Below are 14,544 nucleotides of genomic sequence, written 5' to 3' on the forward strand. Positions count from 1 at the left end.
AACTGATAGATCCCAAATGTGGTGGATCTTAGGAAGAAGTGTAATCTCAGTGTGCGTTTGAGAGGTCTGTATTACTAGGTCTTGTGGTATAGCGTTGACAATAGGTGACTTTTTTTCGTTGTATATTACTTATATTATATACGTATATTAATGTATATATTATTTGGCATTATCACTGGCTTATTGGGTCTGGAGACAATGGGTCAGAGTTAAATGCAACCTGGGTGTAATTTGTGGCCCAAAAATACATGTGAAAAAATAACATATTTCAGACCATATGCTGAGTCGACATCTTCTGGGTGGGACAAAGATGGTAGTTGTCTGGGATGTGCGTCATGGGTGGAGTTAAAAGAAGGAGGAAGAGAGAGGAACAAGTGGCGTCACCATTATCAACCAACCAGAAGGTACTGCAGCCATGCTACGTCAGCGGTGTCCATGAGAAATGCTATTTGTGATCAATTTGATCTTAAATGATATGTCCACAAACTGTAAGGATCTGTTTTGTAAATAAAACTTCAATTGTTGGTTAGATACACACTCTAGCAGAGTGTATCTTAACAGTAACTGCAACTGAAGAAATACTGTCCCTTCTATATTGAGGTTGGCATTGTATAAGAACAATAGTGAACTTTTTGTTATTGTCCCAATGTTATTGTATTTTAATTGCACAGCCCTAATAGCTTTTCTCGGTATATAAGTATTTACTTACTATATTTAAGTGTGTGTATATCAATGTTTGTCCAAATTCCATTCCTTCCATTCCTCTGCTGACTGTGTCCAGCATTGCACACACTATAATGTCAAACCATTTCTTGCCGCTATGGAAATAAGGGAATTATGGGACATAGACAGGAACAAGGATAATACTCTGGGAAATGAGCTCCGTAAACAGACTTGGTGACATCTTTATAAAAGCTTGAGAAATCCCATCCTGTCATCTCTTAATACTTCCACTACACACAAAAAAAAAGAGTAACAAAAGTAGGGATAGTGTCCCTTTAATCAACAGCCAAGCTCTGCAAACACAGTAAAACTTCAATTTCTCCCACGTTTTTTCCTCTTTGTCACACTCAAAATATCATTGAACTTTGTAAAAATAAATGACAATAAGACTCGCACCGTACACAGATAAAGTAAAGACCTTGTCAGTGTTTTGGGACTCTCGTCTCATCGCCAACGGTCTTGTGATAACACCATAAATATTTGCAAGAAATAAAATAGAAAAATCTGACTTGTGTCCTTTATTGAAGGTCTGGTTTAGAAAAACATATTTGTTTCTTGTATAATATTACATGTAGGACAGACCCAGCAACACCCCACATACACACTATGTTCCATGGTAATAATTGTAATGTAATAATGTAACTTGTAATGTTTTAATTGTCAGGTAGAGATATAAGAAGTGCTGGTAATCTACTAAACCTTCGCCAATAGTTTCCCTTGTTGGTGGCAAAATAAGGACATTGTAGATGTGACACAGTTACACTTCCTGTGTGTATCACTTCTTCCTTCGCAGTGTCCTCACCAAGTCTTAGGCCAGGCTGTCGTTGGTACACTTATAATACCATTAGTAGCGACTACTCAGCTATATGTACATTTTATTTTCTCCAGATATGTATTTGAATTCCATATCCCTAAGGATGCTGATGCTTTAATACGTTGAAATATAATGCAGTTTCTGAAACAAGTATTTATAATGACGCAGATGATATATTAAATGGGACAATTGAAATTATCTCCCAGCGCAAATAGAGAGGTATATAATAGAATATGATAGACCAAAAAATAGAGAAATGTTGGTGCTAATAAGCATTTATGTATCTGAAGACAGAATTAAATGGCATATAAAAATTACACAGGAATATTACAATATAAAAGGGGTTATGATAAATGAATAAACATGAAACTCAGATGTGAAGAAAAACACATATAAACCACATAAATATGAACATGATATGGTGGGGTTCCCAATTCCAGAGAGTCCGTCCCTGTGGCAGACCATTTCATCAGTTTGTTCCTTATAGCCCTGATTATCTGGGACGGACTCTCTCTCTATTTGCGCTGGGAGATAATTTCAATTGTCTAATTTATATCAGGGGTGTGGGACTATTCCCCTTCTCTTCTCCCCGGCAGCCTCTTTCCTACTATCAGGGAAGCACAGACTCCCCATTACCTGTATCAATATATTAAATGGACCTATATCACAGTGTCTTCAATAAACATTTATACTGATGCAGAGGATATCTTGAATGGATCTAATGAAGGTGTTAAATCTATACCTCCCTTTCACTTCAGGTTTATGTAATATAAGGACTTGATAGTTTATCAGGTTTACTCACAAGAACCAGAGTTTGATTATACCATTAGCGCCTTTATCACTGTTTCTTTTCCCAGAGAGTTGTTTTTCTCACAGTGAGATATCTCCTCACAGACTCTTCTGCTTCATAGATAATTCTCTTTACAGATATTTCCGACAGCGTCTCTCCATTCAGATCTATGGTCTCTGTGTCCATCTTTCTTCCTCCCAACCCAACACCTGGCAGAAGTGGAACTGAGGGGATACAGATTTAAATAACATTCATATTGACGAGTCGTAAAACGTGTTCCAGGACTCATTAACGTACGGACAATTTTTGCACTGGACTAGATGTACAAATCTGGATTTAATAAGTTTTAGCTTCAAATGTTCCAGTTGAAGATGAAATACTGTGGATTATAAGGATATTATCAGTCATCCCAGAGCTCTGCACAGAGGAAATAATGACTCTGATCTCATCGTAACTTATTACACAATTCCTGAATAACTTTTATACACTTTGTAAATTGACACCAGAGTTTCTCGGAAGCACCAACAGGTCAGGTCTGAGGATCAATGTCACTGCGCAGGAACAGGTGCGATAACCTCCCTTGTGATTAAGGAAAACCTTAAAACCTGGACTTCTGTGGATCACTGAGTATTAGAGTTACAAGGCTCTGATACACACTAACAACAAGATATTCTGTATATAATACTGTAATGCCTATTATACAATAGTATACCTATTAATGTATGTGCAAAGTTGCTTTATATGAGCAGTATGTCAGAACTCAGCAATTATAAAGGATTTAATATGAATAATAATGTTATAACAGCTGTAGAGATGCTCTTTATATATCTTGGTGATTTATCTCCAGCGACGGCTTCGCATATTGTCGAATTGCAGTTATTTAAATGAGCAGAATTTAGAAACTCTTAGTGTATGAGAGTCCAGTATCCACCATCCTAGATAGTGCCGCTGTGTGCAAATGTTACTAATCTGAAATATAGCAATGCACCCTCTTAATTCTAATACCTAATTGCCATTGCTATGAATTTTATCTACTACATGTTTAATAACCAAAAAATTACAGCAATATAAAATAATCCTTTGCTACCTATGTACCCGGAGACCGAGTAATTCATATTAAAAGCATGTCAGGAATGCAACATTATTTGCAGAATTTTGTTACAGAAGTATTTACACCACCACTATTGATTTCGCTGCTTATGGGCATTGGGTGGCACCACTGGGATTTATCCCTTGCAGCCACTGTCACGACAGTGGGACATCCAAGCTCTGTAAACTCTGCCAGCCTCCGATACCCTTGGAGCGAAGTACCTCTGGCCATGAAGGGTTAAAGCACGTTTGTGTAATGTGCACAGTAATGATATATTATATAGATGTTAGAGAACATCCCAGGGTTCCATGAACTGTATAAATACACAGTCTGCAGATTTGGGATTAATGCTGCCACTTTGGTGACTTGTAATATCCTTATAATCTATAAAACAGGATACATTAGTCCCTCTATAATAACAGTGCATCGGACTCCAAGACACATAGATGCTATATACAACGTGTTTATTGTGTTCCTAATCTGCATGATACAACTGCTACTCGTTCTCACTCAGAAACACAATTTCCTAATATGCTCTGGAAATATTGTTACTCAACTGATAGGTCTGGGAAAGGTGATGATGTTTATGAGTCCATAGAGGAGGGACAAGTTCTGTTTTACGAGTTCAATAATTGAAAACAGAATTGCAAATGTGAACTTATACGTAAGCATCTTTTTAATTGGGATATGAGAGCGATAAGGAAAACCTATTGTGCGGTGAATTGTACAAAGTATCTGCAGAGAGATTCTAGTTGCAGAGATAACTGTCCAGAGAGAAGTTGTGTTTAGGCCCCAATGTTGAAATGCAAATTCTGAGATAACAAACAAACCCATGAAACTAACATCTATCTGAAGCCCTGCGCCCTTCTCCGCGCCCGTCTATGTCTTTATTCACCTGGCTGCAAATGTAAGGACACAACTGATGGGAGAACAGAGAGAACACTCAGCAATTATCTAGTAATTAGCAAATAAAGAGAGTACAAATGCTGACTGGTTCTGCTGGACAAGGGTTTAAAAATTAGTTGTTTTCGTTTTTTTTTCTTAATTATTTAGTATAAGTACTTTGATATTTTGTTGTAGACGTAGAACCGCTGACAACAAAGACTTTAGAGCAGCTCTAGTGTCAGATCAGAGTAATCGGTTCGGGAAGAGAAGAGGGAGGCGTCATTGCTAAGACCATCGCCGCACTAAGCAGAAATGATGGACAGGGGACAGCAGTACAGCAGAGTCCTGCTCGATATAGAGGTGACAGAGAGGAAGTACTGTGGAGAGAAGTGCTGCAGGGAAAGGCAAAGACCAAAAGGGCAACAACAATATGGTGAGATGTGATGAGAAGGGCTACAAACTCCTTAGAGTCTTGCAGGAAAAGCTGCATGTTTGACACAGAGAGCTGCAAAGATTACAGAGAAAGCTGCCAGTGTGCTGCCAATCTAACAGAAAAAGCTGCTAGGTTACAAGGGAGGGCTGCAAGACTCAGAGGAAACTGCCAATCCTAGAGGGGCGTCTGTCGTTGTCAAAAAGTAAACTGACAGAGTTTTAGTAGAATTTCAGGTCCAGTCCATAGATCCAAAGGAATCATTCCAGTTGTTTGCAAATACCCTGTTTCATCACCGTTGTTCCAGGAACCTGCAGGTACAACTGCTATAATACAGCCTATAGAGGAGAGACATTGAGACCCATCTAGGCTCCTGTTCCAAGAGCCCTCTAGGTTTCTGGGCATGTGTGAGCAACCCACCATGTACTACACAGCACCTTACACGGTGCCAGTACTGCGCCCCGCCTGAGCTAGAGCTCCGCCCTTCAACAGCCTGATACTGCTGGGACTACTACTCCTATCATTTATTCATCACATTGTCTTCTTTTCAAACATTATAGGTTGTGTGACTACTATCCACTTCATTGTCTTTATTGTCATAATTATTATTGTTGTGACTCCCAATATTATTATCTTACCTTCAAATGGAGAACCTGTGCAATTGGGATGACCTCGTTTTACACCAGAGGAACAAGAGAGAAGGTTCAAAGATAACCTTTGCCTATACTGTGCAGAGCCTGCGCTGGACACCTACTTGTATCCTGCCCCAAGCGTTCAGGACTTCATGTGCCCATGACTTCTACATCAGTGGAGCTTTGTACACCTCTTCTCTACACAAGTATTTCTGATGTTTTCAGCAAACACACGGCAGAGGAATTACCCCCACATGGAGAATGGGACTGTGCAATTGATCTCATACCAGGGCAGACTCCTCCACGAGGCCGTGTGTACCCTCCGTCCCCACCTGAAAAGAAAACCATGTCTGAATACATCCAAGAAAATTTGTAGAGGGGTTTTATTCATAAATCCATCTCCCCTGTGGGTTTTTAAAAAAGAAGGATGGGGGTTTGCACCTCTGCATTGATTACAGGGGCCTGAAATGGACGTACAGATCATAGTTTAGTTCCAGGGGAGAAAATGTGGTTACTGAATACATTGGATCCAAATTTTTAAAATGATTGGTGATGCCAAGGTTACCCCCTCCCGCATGTGACTGAACAACGCCTTGCAGAGACACGGTTAGTGGCTGAGGCAGCGCAAATATTGGGGCTGCCCCCACCTCCCCTAAAGCTGTCTCCTATGACTGGATGACGCGCCAGATTAAGGGTCTAGTAGGCCTGAAAATAACGAGGGTCCTTATTGATATAACTCCCATTGTCAATCATACATTACACAGGGGTAACACCAATTGTCAGTCACATGTCAAGAGAAATTGATATTTAATGCATAGATATAGAACGAGCTTGAGATAGGGGCCATCCTCATTAGGCTGCAGGATTACATGTTGTGGACAAAAGTAATAATACAAAACCTCATAGTTTGATTCTGATTTTATATATATATATATATATATATATACACACACACACATACACACATTTCCACTGTTCAGGACAAGAGCTGACTTTCATTCTGAATCTATATTGCTGTGTATCTGGCAATCTTAAAATTCCTGTGTAAATCCCCAGTAGTTTATTATTATATGTGTAATATACTAAGCTAGATGTGGACATTACATTATTCTTTTGATTTTGCAACATACCCAAATATTAAGAATATCCACCAACCAGGAAGAGATACATTTAAAGTTGAGAGGTAAATATGTATTTTGTATTAATCTCTTCGTTCCTTTTCTATAGAGATGCAGCTTTTCAGCGCGTAAGAAGCTGTTATGAGAGATTTACACCCCATTTGTAATGATAATGAGGTGATTAATGCAGATGGATCGTTCAGTTCTCTAGTTCCCTTTGTGAATCTGAATCATCAAATGCAAAACACAAGATCAATAAAATACGACTTCAGGTCCAGGACGTACCCGCAGGTAACTCCGCCATCTGGAACTTGTTTCTTTATCATGAGAGATTGTAGAGACAATAACTTGATTTATGCTTAGAAACACCCAAAATACACATCAATTCTGCACTTCCATGTCGGGTCTATTTATCAATATATGGCGATAGGACACAGCTTATTGAGGTGATAGAAAGTCACCTATATACCATAATGTAAGTTATTAATAAAATCTAGCAATAGACAGAGGAGTGATACTGGGTCTGGGAAGTAGGAGATCAACAATCTTCACCCCTTACGTTCCTCATCCTCTTCTGCTGAAGTCGGTGGAGTTCTGGTGGCTGCCGATCATACGCGACAAGGACGAATGAGACACAACCATGTCCAACGTCAGATACCTGAACCCAAGGGTGGCAGGGAAACACCATCTTCTGATTTTAACATTTTTGAATGCGCAACTGAATAGAAAAACGTTTTACTATATGATGCTTCCTGTTCATCAGGCTCAAAGCCCCCAATTACCACACTCGCTAATCGGGTTCTAAGACCCTGCCAGTCAGCGATTGCTAATTCAGGATAAATGCACTAAAAGGCAGATTTATCAAAGGGTGAAAAGCCGTGTTACCAGGTAAGACGGTATAGTCCTAACTGTGTTATGATTATCTGGAATTCACAAGGAAGTCTTCCCCATTGAACCAGAATTAGGGCAGTACTTGTACCGCTACAATGGCTCTTCCGCTGTCTCCATCTCAGGTCGGCAATAGCAGAATAAAATAATTAAAATAAAGAATTTTTTTACATTTATAAAAAATAATTTGTTTGTTTTAACTAAATTGTATCTGTGTTTAAATGTTTTATATTTGTTTTTTAAAACCGTTTTAGTGGGACGGAAAGCTCAGATCTGGCAGGCTGGCTCACACATGTTTTTTTTTGTGGCAGATATGACATCGTTTACATCAATATATAATTGTACTGTACAGTTGTTATAAAGGGAAAAGGTGTAAACATAAATAGGGCACACCCAGATGTATACCCGATATATATCCACATGTAGTGATTCCAGGAAATGAATAAATACACTCAAGACTGTATTTACCGTACAGACACACTAGACACAGGTATAGGGGAGCACTGTTCAGGGGGCAGCATGGAATTTGGAGGTGTGGCCTGTGAGTCAGCTGACCTGCAGCTAGAGTGCAATGTTGTGTCTTGTCCGAGTTCCTGTGTTGCTGCCTCAATACACTCCAAGCCCCCGGCTCATGTCTACTAGCCTGGGCCACAAGTTGGAGAACTGCTAAACCACTCCCAGACCGACCGCCGCCCCCCCACCATCAGGGTCAATCAAGCTCAATGACCAGCTGTAGCCGAGGCAAAGTTATGGGGCACCTGTCTTACTCATTGACTAACTTGGGGGTTAAAGTGCAACAAACAATAAGCCCCCAAATAAGAGGAGGACGAGAGCCATGAACATGCTCAGCTAAGGTGATGTAGCCCACAGGATCCTGGTTCTCTGCTGTACATCGGCCATATAACAAAATCTTATAAAACTAGAAAATCAATTAAGGAAGAAAAAAAGCAGAATGCAACATAAACCATATAGAAGAGTAGAGACAGAGAGTGATAGTTACAATAGAAATCACTGTATTATAAAGTGAATTTGATGGAAAATAAGATTTAATGCATTGGAACAAAACAAAGTGAAGAGATAACGGAAACTGTAACAAAAGTGATAGAATGTTGGAGGAAAAACAAAAAGGGAAAAACAAATCAAGAAAAATCTGAAGATGGCGTCAGCCGTTGAACTCTGTGGGGGTGAACATCGTAGGAGCGGGATCTACGGATCCCTCTGCGGTAACGTTGCTTCTCTCCCCTGCGCTCTTTACCGCAAATGGCAACAGCGCGAGCCTAGGATCGGAACCCGGAATCTTCAGTACAAATAGACATCACCAGGGCAGCCTCTCATCCGATGCGCTGTCCCGACATGACTTGTAAAGTAAATTGAGCCGAAAAGTCATCTGTCATCGTTGCGATGACAGATAGTTAATAGGGCAAAAACCTGTTAAATATTAAATAATCCCCTTTTAATAAGAAAGTAGTTCACAGTTTTGAAGAACTTTGAACTTTAAACATCATTACAGACTTTTTCCCCCCCCTCTCTTTAAATTCTAACGTTACTCTGTTTAGGATGTGAGGCAGAAGAGGATTTATACGATTTCATTAAAAAAAATAAAATGTCAGAGCAAATGGTCCAGAAATGTCGGACTAGAAATATAGGTTTGAAATAATCAAGACGTTCTTCACGCTGCAGAATAAGATGGGAAATATCTCCGTTTATTGGCAATATTTTATCCTTTGCTGCAAAATTGTTTATATTCGCCCCTGGAGAAACGTCCCTTTTATGTAAACATCTATAGATATACATTATAACTGGAGGCATTATAAAAGTCTCTAAAGGATCCGCAGTAAATTATAATCTAGTCTTGGATATATACGATGGAGTTTCCAGTCCCTGACATTACACAGAGAATGTCACCCAAGATACTCTGAAAGAATTTTCCCGGTTTTATGAGAAATACAGTTTCTTATTAACATGTACAGTTAATTGGATAATAAAAAGAGTTGAGTGCATTTTATAAAGCTTGGATGACTGGCGGGTTCATTTTAATACTGAACTCTTGAACTCGGAGAAAGATAGTGATTTATAATTCATTCTGCAGATAATTTTGTCTCTTTTAGCCATGATTAAAATACTTTGATATATGTTAAGGTTCAGCCCATGCGTCAAAGTTCCTGCTTTAAAATAGTGGAAGTAAAAAAAAAACCACACTAAATAATTATAAAAGAAAATTATGTTTTTGCATCTGATTTTGTTTCTGAAGAAATATCATCATCATTATCATTTATTTATATAGCGCCACTAATTCCTCAGCGCTGTACAGAGTACTCACTCACATCAGTTCCTGCCCCATTAGAGCTTACAGTCTAAATTCCCTAATGTACACAGAGACAGACAGAGACTAGGGTCAATTTGATTGCAGACAATTAACCTACTAGTATGTTTTTGGAGTGTGGGATGAAACCGGAGCACCCAGAGGAAACATGGGGAGAACATACAAACTCCTCACAGATAAGGCCATGGTTGGGAATTGAACTCATGACCCCAGTGCTGTGAGGCAGAAGTGCTAACCACTGAGCCACCGTGCTGCTCAATAATATTTATAGTACAACAATTTAGTGCAAACGTAAAAACCCTCGCACATAAGTATGAAATGAATTCAAACTGCTGAACATAGAAAACAACCTCCCCACATAGTTGAGTATTTTCACATCTTGTCCGCAGAGTTTTCCAACCTTCAGATGACTTTAACTTATTTTATTGCACATGCGCTTTACAACCTTATTACTCTGGGTTATAACACAACTCACTCTGCATTACATACAATTGTATCCTCAGAGTTGGATCACCCTGGTATCATTAATAAATATATCACTGATGATATAAAGCGATCACTAGAAGCTGGATTGTGATGAAACATAAAAAATTTGCATGAGGATAAAGACAAGTCACTAAACTAAAGTCACATGAAGGTGGAACCCATGGTGATTCCGGTTAGCTCAGTTCCCCCTCGCCTGAGGCTCTAGTGGGTGTAAAGTTAGAAGGTGCCCATCAGGCTTAGTAACAGGTCAGTTGGTGCATATGCAGTCGCAGTAGTAGTAGCGCAGTACAGTGACTGGTGATAGAAGGAATTACCTCCAGACCATTTCTGATTACATCACATTTTTCTCTCTCCTGCACAGCTCTTTGGGTTGAATGCACTTAAAGATGGTGATCACAAGACCTTTTGCCTCTGCATTGCCAGTTTCTGCACTTTGCGCTCATTCAGCATTGGGTCTCTGTCTCTGTTAGCTGTCAGTACCCGGCCTCACTCCTCAATTCTCAGACAGGTCAGGCTTACTACTCCCTGGACCGAGTTCCTGTATTGAGTTGTCACCTCCAGCCACCGAGTTTCCCCCTTGGAATGCAGACGAGCTTTGCATCAACTGTCAGCTTCCTCAGTTTCCCTACCTGTCATGGTCAGAGGCAGCCTGGAGAGCTGTGTATCTGGAACCAAACACACATCAGTTATGTCATCCTTGCCTACTCTCCCGGAATGTCTGGGAGACTAGATCCTGCCTAAGCTCCACCACAGATTGCATTACCATGGCCCCACCCCCGCTGTGCCATAACATGAACCGAGGCATTGCGCAGGGGCCGGGGCTGTGAACATGCGAATCGCACCATCACTTCCCCCTTGTAGGTAGGTGAGTATGAGTTAAGTACTCTCACTGAGCTCCCCCGTGGTCAGAGCAGGGACTGTTTCACCCTAATCCCCCTACTCTATAAGCCACGCCCATAGGGTGGTACTTTCAGTCTCCCGTAGTATTACCCATATTCTTGTATCCAAAGGGGCGTTATTTGTATATCTTCCTGATCCTTTCAGTACATCATCTTATGCAGATAAGAAAGTAGCTGAGGACTGATGAAATTAATTCATTACTTGCAATTATTTTTAAAGCACCGGATATATTACCCTGAGCTGCTACAGTCACATACATATATAGTACATACTATCCTTACAAAAGAGCCTCTAGCCATAAGAACTTACAATCTAAAGGATTAGTTGGGACGTTTTACTATACCGAAGGTCAGCTCAAAGCCATTACTCCAGATCTGCAGGAAATAAGAAGAGGTTAAATTATAGCAAATTTTTTTTTGAGGTTTTTAAAAGAATAAAACATAAAATATCTGTCAGTGATTTATTGGAATTAAAAAAATGTCTGCAGATTACGGTAGAAGTTTATGGAGAGCTGACGAGCAAATTATTACAGCTCAAAGCAATATGTCATGCTGAAAAATAGGGACCATTAAGTGTGTAGATCAACACATTTGATGCCTTTACTCCTAAAACAATTACCTTTGACCTCAACCACTCACCCCAATACCGAATAGCCTGCTGGACAAAGAGAGGGACAATTGGAGCGTACCAATATAATGGTTATAAGGGGGTTGATCAAGTCCCCAACATGGGAAACAGATTTGGTTTGTTTCCCGTGTCCGCAGACGTTATCTGTGCAGTATTGAGATGCGACGCTGCTAACACGAGTGCCAGACTCCTACTGAAAACATTAGATGCTTTTATTTCCCCTGACTGTCTAGTTTAAAAAGCATCAACAAGCGTTTGAGGAGACAAAAGGTCAGACGAACAATTTACAACTGATCACTTGCATTTTGAGAAATTCTTCGGGGACAGTCGGCGTTTGGAAATTCAAATCTAGAACGATGGTGCCCGCTGGCCATTTTTTTGCAGGGAACATTAAAAAACGCTTTGGTTTGGTCTAGAAACTCCCAGATGTCCAGATTTTCATTAACTCTTGGCGTTCTGCTGCTGTGTGGAGGCCAAGATCAAAGTGTAGAATAAATTGTACAGTTCACCGTTTCCTCATTTGTGATCAGACAATCAGGGCAGAGGTGGCGGATTGAGGCTTCCTAAGGCCGAAGGTCCCACATTCGCTCACAGGTAATCATTACCAGGCTCTATGGCTGATCGGGGGCACACTCGGGTATATCCCCCAGGAGCCAGAGATTGAAAGGGGCTCATCCTCTGCAATAACTATTTACATGTACATATAGTTTCGCCCCCTGGTGCATCCTTTTGCTATTCCCATAAACCTCTTTTGCATTTTAATTACTTATCTCCCAGTATTTAAAAATTGTGACACATTAGGCCACTCCTTATTATTTTCCCATGTGAATGTGAACTAGTGCTGGATTAAAATGATCTGGGGCCCTGGGCTCTGGTTATACTAAGGGCCCCCACACGTGAATTTGGACCACACGTTAAACAGACTTCATATGGGGAGCAATGAACCTTCTTTCTACCATTCTCTGTGCAGCGCCGGATAGCATTAAGTGATGGCCTCCAACCACTGTGTCCTTTAGATCATTAACCCCCTCCCAAATATGGTCACTCTGACCTTGGAAAACATCCATGTAGGACTAAGTTACAGCTATGAGCTCAGTCAGCCTCACAAAAACACAAATTATTATCAAATGCACTAATCAAACCATCGAAGCATCGGTGACGCCAGACGAGGTCCCCCGACACCTCTCCAGTGAATATCTGCCTCAAATAATCCAGAGTCCTGTCACCAGGGTGAATATGGGCTTGTTGAGCCACCCAGAAAATGCTTGAATGTCCCTCCAGCCACCCAGATGATTGTCTGTACAAAATACATTTTCAAAGTAGAAATAGTACCAATGAGGAGCAACTAGTTACTCAAATGAAGAGCACCACAAAACATTAGGAAAAACGAAATAAATTTTAAGCGTCCATAGCAAAAGCTGGGCCGACCACTCCTACTGCGCCCATTTGGGGGTGATGATCTCTGAAACTCTACGTTACTGCACAATGCTGTATGACCAAGAAGATAAAGTACCAGTGTTGATGATGAAGCGAAACAAGTTATTGCTTAAACTGCACCTAAATTATTGGTCCAGAAGAAAATTTTCTAGTCTCGTCAGTTACGTTACAGCTGAAATCTCGCTCATCTCAATTTCTGGCCACTCGTCAGCACACCAAGCGTTACCCAGAATCGGGTGCAGGCTGGGCTGGGTGGAAGGTGGGCATATGCTCCCTGGGACGGTCCTATAGTGGGCTTCCTTTAAAATAGGCTGCTGAGTCAAGTCTTGTCCCCCGGGCTAAAATTTGACAGCCCTCCCCTGCCCAGAATGTTACTAAAACTAGCAGACCCTGCAGGGTCCATGAATGACACAAATTCACTACTAGACTACATAATCCTAGTACTATGCAGAATGCCATTAAGACCATTTGTAGCCAATGATAATCTCCTACAATAACTGGGCACAATCCCTCCAGCAAAAGCTTGAAAAACAAAAGTAACTGCATCTGCTTACAGGTGAAGAGAAACCAAACTGTTCACCTCATCAGGAGACAGGTGGAAGACAATGGCAACCGTATAGATCTCAATGTCCAGGACACGCAACACCATCATCGGCCCAAACGTCTCCTTCGACAACGGAACACCAAGTGTATTTTAATTAAAACTGGAAGGAACGCTCTAATAACAGACGCTAGCGGGCGCTACTGGGGCCCACACACAAGAAGTCGTGTAGATAAAGAATAACCCAACGGCAGCCAGTATCAGAACAACTGGTCTACTGGAGAATCGCTCCAGCGCTCTTATGGGTCATTCATCTTTTCAGGGGCAGTTAGGCTTGAGAGATAACAAAAATATCCCTGCAATAAATACATTAAGAAATGTATCCTGGTAACAATGTATATCACAATAAATAATTTATGTAGTAGAAAATATATATAACATCAGGGACCTGGGAAATGAGAAGTGAGGTTTAGTGCAAGAGGTGTGTACAGATCTCTCGGTCAGCTGGTGACCGTTCCCCCTCCAGGTCCTAAAGAAGGTCCTTAGCTGAAAAAAGTGCTATTGTGTGCATCCTGCAACCTCTAGATGATAGGTACCCTACCCTATTTTTTACCTTCCCTTTGCGTGTCTCAAGTAGATGTTAAAAAATGAATGTGAAAAACTATTCATGTTACAAAACTTTATCTATCTTCTATTTAATAACTACTGGCAGAAGTTATCATTTATTAGAGAACCACTGATTTTGTCCAGCTACATTTTCTATAATTTATAATGTTTTTAACTCAATTAGCAACATTACGGAGTCCAAATTTGAAGTTTTGTTGTTTCCATGTAATAACATTAACAATATTTTACAATGT

The sequence above is a fragment of the Mixophyes fleayi genome, chromosome 10 (genome assembly GCF_038048845.1).
Source record: "Mixophyes fleayi isolate aMixFle1 chromosome 10, aMixFle1.hap1, whole genome shotgun sequence".
NCBI classification, from domain to species: Eukaryota; Metazoa; Chordata; class Amphibia; order Anura; family Limnodynastidae; genus Mixophyes; species Mixophyes fleayi.